Source organism: Triturus cristatus, chromosome 7 (genome assembly GCF_964204655.1).
Source record: "Triturus cristatus chromosome 7, aTriCri1.1, whole genome shotgun sequence".
NCBI classification, from domain to species: domain Eukaryota; kingdom Metazoa; phylum Chordata; class Amphibia; order Caudata; family Salamandridae; genus Triturus; species Triturus cristatus.
Window position 1 is genome coordinate 791,799,897 of NC_140590.1, and position 15,314 is coordinate 791,815,210.

The window sequence follows — 15,314 nt, forward strand, 5'->3', positions numbered from 1 at the left end:
TCTAATCGAACCCTGTAACTTCCGGCAAGAGTTTTGGATCTTCTGGCTGTCTAATGCGGTTTTATCCATGTGACTCAAAATAGTTTGAAATATTGTGGTGAGAGTAATATCCGTCGCTTGACCATCTTGAGAGTCAACAGCGCCCACAGCTAAAGATGTATCACGACCTCTTACAGTGATGGGAGTATCCTCCTCCCCAAGCTCACCGCTAGCGTTCACCTCGTCTTCAATGGAGTCAGCTTCCCCCTCTATAGACATCTGTCTCGTATATTGCGTAGCCAGATCCTCAGACGAGGAGGCAGAGTTTTCTGAGACAGAATAAAAATCCCCGGATTCAAACTCTGGCGGCATGACCCTAGCAGGCTCTTCGGGGATTAGACTTTCAATTACAGTTAAAGTCTCTGAGGGTGATAAACACTGAGGTTCTTTTTCTTTTATTTCGTTATGAGTCGCCATTTTTGATACAGGATAACGTGCAGAAAGAACAAACAGAAGAGCAGAAAGAAGCCTTGTTGCAAAATCATCCTGTACCCTCAACTTTTTTAGACGGATACTGGTGGTAACTGAGTCTGACTAACCAGTCCTAGAGCCAGTGCTATGTTAAAAGACACTCAGAATACAGTGAAAACACCTACATACACTAGGGAACACTATGCGTTGGGGTCTCCCTGTGATTAGCATGACCTCCTCTGTAAGCCCCTAGTATATAATAGGGCAGGGGATTAAAACTACCTCTTAAAACGCGCCACAGGGCGTGTTTGCACACGTCACCTCAGGCCCCGTCCCCTCTCTTCCCCACTGTGTAAACACGCCCTGTGGCCGTTTTAAGTTGGGAGATTAAGTCCCCTTGAATCCTGAGGGTCCCTAGGGTCCAACTAGACCACTAGGTACCTCCAGTAAGCGCCACAGAGCTGCGTTGCAAAAAGGGGCACGGCCTAGACCACCTCTCTGCAATGCAGCACAGTGGCGCTTACTGGAAGCACCTGGTGGGCTAGTTGGCCCCCAGGGTCCCTCAGGATTGAAGGGGAATTATTTCCCCAACTTAAAAGGCGCCACAGGGCTTGTTTGCACACGTTAACTCAGGCCCCGTCCCCTCACCACTGTGTAAATATGCCCTGTGGCCATTTTTAGTGGGAGATTAAGTTCATTTGAATCCTGAGGGTCCTTAGGGTCCAACTAGCCCACTAGGTACGTCCAGTAAGCGCCATTGCAGAGAGGTGTAAAAAGGGGCACAGCCTGCACCACCTCTCTACAACGCAGAGCAGTGGCACTTACTGGAAGCACCTGGTGGGCTAGTTGGCCCCCAGGGTCCCTCAGGATTGAAAGGGAATTATTTCCCCAACTTAAAACGTGCCACAAGGCGTGTTTGCACACGTCACCTCAGGCCCCGTCCCCTCCCTTCACAACTGTGTAAACGCGCCCTGTGGCCGTTCTGAGTTGAGAGATTAAGTCCCCTTGAATCCTAAGGGCCCCTAGGGTCAAACTAGCCCACTAGGTACCTCCAGTAAGCGCCACAGAGCTGAGTTGCATAGAGGTGTAAAAAGGGGCATGGCCTCAGAACACCTGTCTGCAACGCAGCTTACTGGCGCATACTGGAGATACCTGTTGGGCTAGTTGGCCCACAGGGACCCTCAGTATTCAGTATTGAAGGGGAATTAATTCCCCAACTTACAACTGGCCAGGTGGCGCGTTTGCAGAGTGCTGCAAGGAGGGGGCGTGGCCTCCGGCGCGATGCCGGTCTTTTATTTATTTTATTTTTTTAAGAAGGAGGGCTGTGTGGCCCCCCTTCTTTTTCTAATTTATTGGCCCTGGGGACCCCATCCCCCAGGGCCTGCACCCTAATTTTTGTTGTTGAAAAAAATGAATTTGGCTCTCCCAAGGCCTTAATCGGCCCCAGGGACCCCAACCCCCGGGTCATGGCCTTTTAAAAAAAAAATCTTTAGGAGGGGGACTGCGTTGCCCCCCTTCTCAGGCCACTTATGGCCCCGGGGACCCCATCTCCCGGGGCCGGCCTTTGTTTTTTATTATTTAAAAAAAATATATATTTATAGAAACACCTAGGATATGCTGGACAAACCGTATGTACCTATCACCATGACGATTTGCGTGATATTCATTAAAAGGCGACTATGCATACAATGAATCCACGTGGAATGTATTTACACCGCTAGTGAAGCTCTGATATGTCTGACGCCCTACCGTGCCTAATCCCGGCGCCCCCGCTGGTGGGTACTCTCCAAGTAGACACCCTTGTAGTTTATTTATACAAACATGGGTAGCTATTGACGGGCACATTTAATACACACGCACACCAAGCCATTCAAAGGGGATTCGACAAAAATTCGACCAAACTATGCAAGAAACCCCCCTCACGGTTAATAAAACACACATCCACCGCCGGATGTGTAATACTTTTTATTTTACTCTCTGGAAAGGAGACGAACCTCACTTGAGAGTCACAGCGTGCTCCTGGCTGAGCCCAATGCTGTGTTACACCCACCAGTGCCCGCCGAGTGCCACACACCTCTGTGTTGTATTCCACCAGCTAGTGCGTATGCTATGACACTCTCTAGCCCATGTGCACTGTAACACCACCCCGTGAATATGTCATGCCACACTTGCTTTCGCACGGATTATATTGCCCCATCTAACGTGCCTTCCTCGATGCCTATGTTATAACGCACAGCGCTATGCCATACATATTACAATCTGGGATCCATATCTTTGTCACATATTTTATATTACAACTTTAGAGACTAGTTAGGTTACACAACACTGCCCTGTGCATATTACACTCCAAGGCGCATATCGCATAGCACGCGCTAGTGCCTGTGCTATCTCGCGCTCTCCAATGAATCTGTCATTGCGCACAATGTATTACATATTATATTTCACGCCCCGGTTCATCTTATATCACACTTTTTGGTGCATAGTTTATACCATATACTATATCTAGTTTTCATTTTCAATCATGCTCTCAGGACTATGTTCTATATAACACTGCGTCCACCTACCCTTTTCACGGGCATTACATTTTGCGATGGGGGGTGGAGGGTCAGGGGGTGTTTCTGCCAAGTGAGCCCGGAGTCACAGTCACAAACGTCCTCTTCTTCCTGAATAAAAGTGAGATTATGCTGCATACTTGTTCATATTTTAAGTAGTTTGCACAGACACACATTTTAAAAACAATAAAGTTCCTAATACCCACCTACTCTGAACAGTTAGCTTGCTGCCCCATCCACCTCCTCCCTATCCTCTGTTGTCTGATTCCATGGACTAGCCTCCTCCCTCCTGCCATGCATGGTCTGATGTCCTGCCACTGCCCTCCATTTAGCATGATGTACCAGTCCACTCCTCCTGCCCTCCATTGCCCAATTCTATGGCCCATCATTGACCTCCTGCTTAGCCTCTGTGCTTAGCTTGCTGCCCCTATTCTCCTTTCCCCTGCCCTCCGATGTCTTTGTGCATGCCCCTGCTCCATCCTTTTTGCCCACCATGTTCCATGGACCTGCCACTCCTATCTACTCTGAGTGTTCTGTTGAGCTGCCACTCCACTCCCACCTGCCTAGCATTGTCAGATGACTGTAACCTGTCCCTGCCACCTCCACCCTGCCTGTCCACATGCCATGCCCCTATCCCCTTCCTCCTGTCCTCCATGGTCCATTTTACTGCCACACCCTTCTGCCCTCCCTGGTCTGTTGTGCTGCAACTGCTCCTCCTGCCTGCCCCGCGCGGTCTGTTGTGAGGCCCCTTCCCCTGAACTCTCTTGTCTGTGCCTAGGTCCTGACCCTCCCTTCTATCATCCATGGTCCTTTGTGCATGCCCCTGCACCCTCCTTCTTGCCCATCATAGCCATTGTGCTGCCACTAACCCTCCCGCTTGCCATGCATGGTGTTCTGTGCTGCCATGGCCCCTCCCACCTTCCCTTTGTGGTCAGCTAGCTGCCCCTGACCCCCTCCCACCTTCCCTCCATGGTCTGTGTGTATGCCATCATAGTCTCATTGTTTCTCTCCATGGTGTGTCTTGTTTCTAGTGCCCATCCTGCCTGACCTCCATGGTCATCTTGCTGCTCCTGCCCCCTTGCCCGCAGCACTCTGTTTCCATGTGCAGACCCCTATTCCCTCCCTTCTGGCTTGTCTTTTCCTTTTTGTCCCTGATCCGTCCCTCCTGCCCTTTATGGTCTGTTATGCTGCAGCTTTCCCTCCTGTCTGTCCATTGTGGTCAGCTAGCTACCATTGCCTCTTTCCCCTCTGGTCTCTGTTGTCCATGTGCATGGTCCTGTCCCCACCCTATTGCTTTCTATGGATTGTTGTGCTGCACTCCCGTCCCGCATGCCCTGTGTGGTGTATTGTGCTGCTGCAAACCCTGATGCCTGCCCTGTAGGGTCAGTTTGGTGCACCTCTCCATGTCCCTCCTGTCCTCTGTTATCCGAGTCCATGTCCCTACCCCAATTCCTCCTGCCTACCATGATCCAATGTACCATACTTGCGAACATTTTGAACTTGGTAAGAGGGAGATTTTGAAAAAAAACTGGGGTATTGATTTTCCCCTTTGAGTTACATTGAAAAAGAGGAGATTGTAGACAGGAGACAGAATCAAATAAAGCCCATTTGATCTTAAAAACATTGGACGTTTCCTGGCTGAAACGGGTCTGTTGGCATGTATGGTTGTACTACCACTGCCTCTTCCTTCTGCCCACAATGGTCTATTATATTGCCACAGCCTCTCTTGCCAGTCCTGTATTGTTGGTTTGTTGCCCCTGCCCCCCTTTCCACTGCCCTCCATAGTCTGTTGTGCTGCCACTGCCCTTCCTGCCCGCCCAGTGTGGTCAAATTGTTGCCTCTGCACTCTCCTACCTGCCTTCAATTTTCAGAGTCCGTGCCCCTGGCTTCTGCCTCTCAACAGTATCCCAATGAACAACTAGATTGCTAACATTCTATATTTATTACAAAACTGTGGAACGCCTGACGTCATCTTGATGTAATCAAAACTGTAATACCTAGAGCAAGTCCTTTAGAAATTACATATATGAGAGGGTCTTATTTGCATCAAAATTATGGTTAGTGCTCTAAAAAACTAAAATGAGGACATATTTTCTGAGTTTTCAAATAGCGACAAAGAACTTTTAAATTATTTGTAATCTTTATGTTTTTTATCCAGTTGACCACTTGATTAAATGTTGCACCTAGGGGAGAGGATGTGGTGTTACTTCCAGAGCTGCAGACTTTGCAACTGGGGAACCAGGTTGGAGTTTCTGCTTCAGCTCAACATTCTGTGATTCTGGTCAAATCACTTAGTCTCCCCATGTCTGCAACCAAAATGAATTTGCTCTTGTGTGATGTAACCAATGCTCATGTAAAGCACTCCAATACCTGACAAGTCTGCACTATATAAAACTGAAAATACACAAAAAATAAGTGTTTTGCACACTTCTGTCATTGGACTACGTGTGGGCTACATCTGGGTGATATTTTGCTGCATTTGGGCTCTTTTGTCTCTGGTGGCCATCTTGGGAGATTTATTTGTTATGAAGTTTCCTAATTTCCTCATTTACTGCAGTCTCCTCAGTAGGAAATACTTTCAGTTTTTTACTTTGGTTCCATCAAGAAGGCATTCAGATGTGTCGCACATTTGCCATAAATTCTGAATGTTAGCACTCTAGTTGCTAATTAGATCACTGTAGTAAAGCTACTGGTCACCACGGAAGTCTGCTGCTGGTATTAAAAGTGCATGTTTCAGTCTGCATACCAGAATTTTTTAATGAAATAGAAGAGGATTTGAGAAGTCACTCAAAATGTGCCCTAATTTTTCTTTCTTCAGCACTAATCATAATTTCTATGGCAAAATGAACCCCCTCATTGTGTTCCTTTTTAAATTAAATGTTTTAAGTGTTACCAGTTTATTCCAATCAAGATGGCTTCAGGTGTGCCATTCTTTTGTCATAACTAAGACAGTAAGCGCTCTAGTTGTTCTTAAGAACACTCTGGGACATTCTGTCATTGGGCTATACTTGGGCTACATCTGGGTGATATTTGGGCTACATTTGGGCTCTTTTGTCTCTGGTGGCTATCTTGGGAGATTTATTTGTTATGAAGTTTCCAAATTTCCTCATTTACTGCAGTCTCCTCAGTAGGAAATACTTTCAGTTTTTTATTTTGGTTCCATCAAGAAGGCATTCAGATGTGTCACACATTTGCCATAAATTCTGAATGTTAGCACTCTAGTTGCTCATTAGATCACTGTAGTAAAACTACTGCTCACCAGGGAAGCCTGCTGCTGGTATTCAAAGTGCATGTTTCAGTCTGCATGTCAGAATTGTTTTTATGAAATAGAAGAGGATTTGAGAAGTCAAAATGTGCCCTAATTTTTCTTTCTGCAGCACTAATCATAATTTCTATGGCAAAATGAACCCCCTCATTGTGTTCCTTTTTAAATGAAATGTTTTAAGTGTTACCAGTTTATTCCAATCAAGATGGCTTCAGGTGTGCCATTCTTTGTCATAAGTAAGACAGTAAGCGCTCTAGTTGTTCTTAAGAACACTCTGGGACATTCTCATTGGGCTATACGTGGGCTACATCTGTATGATATTTGGGCTACATTTGGGCTCTTTTATCTCTGGTGGCCATCTTGGGAGATTTATTTGTTATGAAGTTTCCTAATTTCCTCATTTACTGCAGTCTCCTCAGTAGGAAATACTTTCAGTTTTTACTTTGGTTCCATCAAGAAGGCATTCAGATGTGTCACACATTTGCCATGAATTCTGAATGTTAGCACTCTAGTTGCTCATTAGATCACTGTAGTAAAGCTACTGCTCACCAGGGAAGTCTCCTGCTGGTATTCACAGTGCATGTTTCAGTCTGCATGTCAGAATTTTTTTATGAAATAGAAGAGGATTTGAGAAGTCTCTCAAAATGTGCCCTAATTTTTCTTTCTGCAGCACTAATCATACTTTCTATGGCAAAGTGAACCCCCTCATTTTGTTCCTTTTTAAATTAAATGTTTTAAGAGTTACCACTTTATTCCAATCAAGATGGCTTCAGGTGTGCCATACGTTTGTCATAAGTAGGACTGTTAGCACTCTAGTTGTTCTTTAGAACACTCTGGGAAGCTGCAGTAGAACACAAAGGAATCAACTGACAAGCTTCTGCCCTTGTTGGATGTACATGTTTTACTGAGAATGTCAGACTTCATTCTCACATGACTGAGAAAGATAATGTGAATTTACAGGAAATATGCTCTCAGTTTAGCTTATAGATCACCTTCCAAACCTCTGTGGGAAAAGCATGAGAAAATAGTTTTCTCTCAAACATGATTGATGATATCACAGCAGAAGGCTTTTTCACATGGTAATATCACCTTAGAACACACCACAATTCCTAAAATGAGTATGGTACCATCAACAAATGATTTATAATGTAACTAAAGTCTTAAAATCTTCTATTAACTGCAATGCTTTTTAATGAGGTGCTATCATGTATATTGGTCCCAAGATGGCTGCCAACACTTCTTGGATGAAGTACTGACAGCCAATCAGATCTCACGATGAGATGTGTGGTTAGGCTCCGCCCAGATATATCTATCTTTTTAACTCTCATTTTCTCAGGAACTACTGAACGGATTTACACCATTTAAGCAAAAGGCATGAGTCTGAACTGAGGACTACCTCTTTGCCAAATTTGGTGTAATTCCGTTCAGCAGTTCGGGCTGTAGCTGCGTCAACAGGTCCTATGGGAAATTGCATGGGGAAAATGCATTTTGGGACACCCCTTTTTTCTCGGCCCCTGCTTGACGTATCACCGTGAAATTTTCAGGATAGTAGCGGACTGGAGCTGGCCAAAAGTTTGGAAAATTTCGCGAAGATTCGTCAATCGGCGCCAACGTTATTCCAAATAGAATGTTGCGGATTTCCTATGGAAAATAGGTCCTAACTATAACTACCTACTGGCGACTGCCACTAGGTAATATATATATATATATATATATATATATATATATATATATATATATATATATATATATATATATATATATATATATATATCAAATCCCTTCCTAATGCATCTAGAGTTATTATATTCAGTGGCTGGGTGGTTTATTGGTATTTTCCGGTGCTGGCACAAGTCCTTCTGAAGGCTCACAGGTTGTGTGTGCAAGCACCGGCGCTAGAGTGTATGCCAACTTCGGTATGTATTTCATGTGTTATTGTTCACCCTATGTGTGATTTGACATGTGTGGTTCCACGTTATCACATATGTGTTACTGTAAACATTATTTATTAGGCAATCAGTGAACAGAAGCAGACACCTGGACGGACTAACACACAGAAGGGAATATAATGTAAATGAAACGACCCATGGATGGATAAACTGACTGATGGGTGGACGGTCGGTTGGTTAGAAATAGACATATGATTGAGAAAAAAGACGGGCAGGTATGTATCTAGAGAAATCAGACAGGTTTTTGAGGCATAGAGATGATGGGCCGACAGGGGCAGGCTGCACTGGTAGTGTGCATGTTTGGGCAGTTAGTGCTGTATAAGGTAGCGTTTTTTCTGTACTCGGTAACATGTGGTCTGTACACAGTGGATGCTCTTCAGCTGTTTACAATCATGTGGACAATTACTACAGCACAGAAACATTCATATACGAGTAACAATTTTGTTGTACTTCTTTCTATACCTTGTACTGTGCCCCACCCTGCACATACCAAACAGCGGATCCTAATTAAACCCGAGCATCAGCTGGATGTGTCAGCCTTGGGCTGTTTGTACTGAGCAGTGGCGTAATATAAAATAATGCCCCCCGCAGAATGTGAAGAGGAGGCCCTTCGCCTAACAAGGGGACGGGAAGACCGCCTTCAGGCGGCCCAGGCAGTGGGATAGCAAGTGTTGTGGGCTCTTATGCAGGGAAGGAAATATGGTCCCCATATATCTGGTTTGGTATTGAAAAACGGTCATAATTGGGGTGAAGTGAGGCCCATTATTCAATACCCCCGGCCCCGGTATTCCTCCACTCACATCATATTTCGTAGTTACGCCCTTGGGCCCAGAGCTATTTTCAAATAAATAGTAACGCTAGAGCTTTACAGGAAGCTTCAATCAAAGTATACATGGCTCGTTGTTAAATATAAGCGACGTACAATATAACCATCACTATAAAATGTACTAATATGCCATTACTAATATTGTAGCCAATTACAAATGCACTGATATTATAGAACACAGGTGTGGGTAATGCTGCAAGAAGGACGTAAAATACTTACATATACCACAATAGAATACAGCAGCAAATTATAATGGCGCAGCGTCCTTTGAGTACGCACATACATTCTGCTGCATATACATTACTGCTGTGCACCTCACACCCTAACCCTGTAGAGGGCGCTTCTTTTTCACAATTGATATTTTCACCGAACCTTACACCGCTGCCAACATCTACAGGGTCCTTTCATTTCCCTACCATGCCAGGGCGTCGCTCGTAGTCGGTATTTAAAAGCAACCGCTCTCCTCAAATCCGCTTATCCCAGTTGTCTAGGACCATTAAAATACTCACGTTGCAGGCTTGCAGGCTGGGAGGGCAAGTCTTGTGTGGCTTCAGAAGGATCCTGGCTGAGGCAACTCTGATGGAGAGGCAGGGTGCCGACGGTGCTGGTAGAGCTGGGGAGGCATCACAAAGGTAAGTTTCCTTTTCACTGCTGCTGGATTCTGTTGTAGACCCTCGTCCCTCGCTTGCTCTAAGGCAGAGCAGGGTCACACTGGTTGCTGGAGAAATCTTGCTGCATGCCGTAAAAGCAGGGTCGTGCCGGTTCTAACCAGCTGTTGTTGTGCAGATGGCTGGCACCATGACGTAGGTGGCACTGCGTGTTCAAAGAGAAGGGAAATCCCGAGAGAAAGCGTTTCTCTTCAAAGGATTTCCCTTCCTGCTACAATGACGTCTCGCTTTCAGCAGTGCGTGCGCATGTTCACCCGAAACACCAAACAAAAACCGGGACGTGTGGTCACCCTACCTTTGACCTTTGAGGCCCGAAAACAGAGCCCCCTAGAGACCCCTTTCGAGGCCCCCCCCAAAAAACTGGGGGTGCTCAGACCCCCACAGACCCCCCCCCACTTAAAGCCCTGCTAACACCATCCCCTAAATGAATAAATAGTTGTTCCCTTTTGAACTACTGTTGTCAGATGTGACAGCACAAATCCAGTTACATATAAAACAATGTCAAACTTGAAATGAATAGGCCCGCAGAGGTTGGGCACGAAGAAGAACGGAAGAAATAGCAACATTTGATAGGGAGGCTTCCTCCTGGGCTTGCTAAGACTGCACATTCATTATTTAGTACAGAGCAAACAGAGTTACAAAACGTATTACATGTAATAATGTTTCAGTGCACAGTTTGCTGCGTGTGGAGTTAGTGAGAGACGAAAACATGCTCAGGTTTTTTACTATTGATGGAGTCTGTGCCTCGTTTAGCCAAGCTAAATTAAACATAGCTCTGTAAAATCCAGCAAACATGTTTTAGTTGCAAATCATTCAAGTCAATAAACAGTCAATATTTATCCATTAAGAACCTGCTGTAACGCAATGATGATGAACAAATTATCACTAATCATATTATTCTAAACTAAATCAATTTACAGTACAGTTTCCATCATCTTCAACTTCTTGTGTCTCAATCCTTCCAAAATCCTGATATTTTTCTTAGGCACGCTTTTCAATGTTCTTCAGTTCTATGTCATCTTTTTCTCGCTGCTGACATCTTTTTTTACACCGACATTTTAGGTCCTTCTTAACAAAAATACTTTTATGATTTTCAGTAAAAGAAAATGACTGATTTTTTTTTTTTAAACCGTTTTTATTGCAGAACAAAAAGATAAGCAGCTTACATACATAATGACCCTGCACCGCAAATGCCAGTGCCTTTTCCTTTCTTGGCCATGAGGCTTCCGTACACAGCTTATGAGCCCACATCCCAGAGGCCGGGCAGCGATAACATGTAGGTCATTATACTTAACCATATTTCAACCTGTACATTTGTTTATATCATTATAGGATGTCTGCGTTCCGCTTTTAAGTTTTCTCCCCCCTTCCCTCCCACCCAGTCACTCCCCCTCCCCAGTCCCTATCCCCCTATCCCCCTATCCCCCTCCCCCTCCACCCTCCAGTGCCCTCGCCAACGACTGGACTCGGCCTTAATATGTATTCTTGGGTACTTATCAGAAGTAAATGACTATCTACTGTGTATGTGTGGTTGGGATGTTCCGGGGATCAGCATCAGTATCAGAGGGCTCCTCTTCCTCCTCAATCTCGCTGTTGCGCAGGGCCTGCACCAACATCTACCACTCTGTGGCCGCCTCTAGTGCCCTATCATCTGACCTACGACACGCCAGTTGGTATCTAAGTGTACTTTCACTCGCCGCCCAGTTCTGTAGTTCATTAATCCACCACCTATGTGTGGGGCCCACCTTCGACTTCTAGAGCCTCTTCACTTCCCTCTTTGCCAAGAGGAGGCCCATATCTATAAATTTACTTGTGGTCTTGTTCTTGGGCGTGTGAGGAAACCAGTGCAGGACACAGACCGCCTTGTTATATTGCAATTCCCTGTCCGTTACCGCAGCCAGTGTCTCACCCACTTCCCTCCAGTATTCGCGCAGGTGAGGGCAGTCCCATAGCCTATGACCTAGCTCTGCTCCTATTGCGCCGCATCTAAGGCATGCCGCATCCTCCACTCCGAAATATTTCCCAGTTTTACCTGGTGTTAGGTAGGCCCTGTGGAGGACATAAAAGTGTATCAACTGGAAGCGTGCGTTCCTTGTGCTCTTCCTAGCCCTCCTCACTATACCCGCCCACGTGGTGTCAGGGATCTCTGTCTGTATATCCAGCTCCCATTTCGCCTTCAGCACCGCCATCGGCTGTAAGGTTTCGCGCATCATTCTGGAGTACAGACAAGCCACTGCTTTGTAAGTGCCAGCAGACATCATGGTGTATTGGCAAGCCGCAGATGTGGTAGGCTCTAGGAGCCCCTCTCCCCAGTGCTCCTGCATCGCTCCAGTCACTGCCGCGTGCATCAGATAATCTCCCCTCGGAAGACCAAACCGCTCCTGCAGAGTGTGATAAGGGATCAACGCTCCCTCCTCGTACAAGTCACCCATTATTTGTAGGCCCGCCTCCTCCCACACCTGTTATCCCGACCAATCTCCTCCGTGCGGGAGCGCCGTCACCATTCCCAGCGGTATCTCCGGCGCATACGGACGCCGCACTCCCGCTCGACGCTGCGATCGGTTCCAGCAGTGCCTGAACGTCTGTTCCTCCATGGACAAGTCTCCGATGACCAGCCTCTGCTGCAGCGTGATATACGCCAGCACATGGCGGAGAGTGCCTCCTTCTCTGTCTCGCTCTGGCCCCCGATATACTCTTGCCACCTCCTGTGTAAAGACCTGCAGCTGCGCCGCCAGATAGTAAAACTCGAAGTCCGGGACCGCTAGGCCCCCCTCGTCCTTTGGACGGGTCAGAGTCGCCATCGCAATTCTGCGCCTTCCCGTGCCCCAGAGGAACGAGACTAACAACGATCGCAGCTGCCGGAAAACAGAGCCCGGTATCCACACTGGGAGCATGCGGAAATAGTATAGAAGGCGTGGCAAAGCTATCATTTTTAATAATGAGATTCGTCCTGTTACCGAGAGCGTGGCCCAAAAGGACATGCTGCCCTTCAATGCCCGTATACATCGTCCCACGTTGCCTTCCAGCATATCCACAGCAGAATGGTATATATGCACTCCTAAGTATTTAAGGCAACTAGGCTCCCAGTTGAGCAGTGGTCGGATGTCAGGTCGCGGTTCGCCCTGGTGCTACGGGAACAAACAGGTCAAAAGAAAATGACTGATGGTAAAAGAATGAGACTAATTATACAGAGAAGAGTATTTGTTACTGGTGTCATTGTTTTTCGAAGCATGCTTTCACCTACATCACCAACCCATTCACAAACCTCTGTAATCTTTTTTCCAATCTCGCTAAACCATGAGCCAACTGTCTCTCATAAATCATACTTTTCAAGGACCTTTGCTTCAGGTGAAATATTTGTAATATTACCAATATATTATTTATGAGCTTGCTATTCTCCAGTATAAAAGTGCAGCACAGTTGAACCCTCAACACACGACATACTCTGCTCTTTATTGCAAGAAGGATGTCATTTGCAAGTATTTATGCAGCACATACAGAGTAATAAAGTGAAAACACTACACAGAAAAAATCCCAACTTTATTCCCCTATTCTGTCATCTGTCAACTTGCCCCCACCCACCCCGCCCTGACCCACCGCTCTTACCTGCACCAGACGCAGCTGCGGATACAGTCACAAGGTTATGCCCACTGATGTTTAACCTGCTCAAAGCCCATACCAAGAGTCCTGTTCGCATTGGAGGGGGTTGCGAGAAGCAGGATAGTGTCGCGGGAGGCTGCCATTAAACGCTAAGAGCAGGCCATGTGTCACTTGCTGGCATTACTGGAGTTTCACATTGGTGGTCCCCGTGAGTGGTGATGCTGCAGCGTGAAGAGTCAGGCTGATGGAGTTTTGCGCTGAAACGCATTGCGAGCAGCAGCGAGGTCTCGGTGTGAACTGACCCGTTTGCAGTCACGAAGAGCCCAAAAGCTTGATTTTAGCTCTTTGAGTCACACAAAGGGACCAGAACGTGGGGGACACCACTTGGGGATCAGGAACTCACTTCAGCTGGATCCAGCGGCTGGTGCAGGATATTCGGGAGCCTTTGATGTCCATGGGGGTCAGATCATGAGGCCAGAATATTAGCCCTTGGAGTCACTCTGGTAGCCTTGGGTTCAAGATGCAGTTGCAGGTCTTAATTTCCCTCCCCAATCAAGAGGACAGCAGGGCAGGAAGGCAGCAACACAGCAATGCAGCAGCAGTCCAGCAGAGTGGCAGTATTTTCAGCAGCACAGCAGTCCTTTTTTCCTGCCAAAGTACCCACAGGTCCAGTAGTGTACCAAAGGTCGTGTCTGAGGCCCTCTTTCTATACCCTGGTGTCCTGGTTCTGGAAGGTGGGAGAAGCTTCTAGACAGTGGCTTTGAAGTGCATGGCATTTCTTGACTTCCCTGCCCTGGCTCCAAGCTGGCTGCAGTGACAATGTTAGGTGGTTAAGGCCTTTGTGTGGAGGCAGGGCACAGGCTATACAGTTGCAAGTGGGGCTGTGCTCAGCTCCACCCCCCCCCCCCCCCCTCATCCTGCAAGCAGCTGAACCATTCAGGCACACCTAATCCCTCTATTGTGTGACTGTCTGGAAGGAATTCACAAAGTCTAATTGTCAGTTACACCCAGTCATGTGACCCAGAGGCTATAGGCATAAAGGGGCTAGAGGCAGGAAAAGGCCTACTTCCTAAAAGTGGCATTTCAAAAATTGTAGTGAAAATTACAACTTTACCATTAAAGAGGGTTTATCATTACAATTTAATAGACATCTAACATGATATATCAACCTGCTTCCAATTTGAAATTACGGCTTATTAAATGTAATAAGGAATCCCTAATGTTATCATATGAAAGGGGTAGGCCTCACAGTGGAGGAAAACGAATTTGGGAGTTTTTTTCCATCAGGACATGCAAAGTACACATCCAAGTTTAATCACACAGCACCCTGTGCTATGGGCTACCTAAGGCATACCTTATGGGTGACTTATATGCAATGAAAGGGGAGTTTAAGGCTTGGCAAGGGGGTTTTAATTGCAAGTTAACATGGATGTTTACAACTGCATTTAGGCTGCAGTGGCAGACCTAGGACATCTTTTAAGGTGCTATTAAGTGGGTGGCACAATAAATGATGCAGGCCCACTAGTAGCATTTCATTTACAGGCCCGTGATATATGGTATACCACTCTACAAGGGGCTTACAAGTAAATTAAATATGCCAATTGGTTATAATCCAATTCAACCATGTTTTTGGAAAGAGAGCACAAGTACTTTAGCACTGGTTTGCAGTGGTAAAGTGCAGAGTCCTAAGGCCAAAATAAAACCAAATTCAGAACAAAGAAGAGGATAAAGGTAAAACGTTTGTGGGTGACCATGCAGAGAGAGCCAGGTCCAACACTGAGAGATATAAACGTGGTCACTTTTAGGATTCGAGATAGAGTCTGGCCATGCTAAAAAAACACAAGACTGTAAAGTGAAGCAAACTCATTTTAGATGCAAAGCATTCACGTAATTAAACAGTCAATATTTATTCAATAGGAATCTGCTCTAACACCCCCGGGTAATGTACTATTTCAGGACGGTACTGCTAGAGCTGACACGAGCACAATTAATGCAGCTTCAGTC

General features: G+C 46.1%; 1 long non-coding RNA gene across 1 annotated transcript in view; it reads right to left on the reverse strand.

Annotated features, from left to right (window-relative positions):
* The window catches only part of LOC146810581 (uncharacterized), a 250,969-nt gene that overhangs the window by 112,634 nt on the left and 123,021 nt on the right, over positions 1–15,314 (reverse strand). The window lies entirely within an intron of this gene.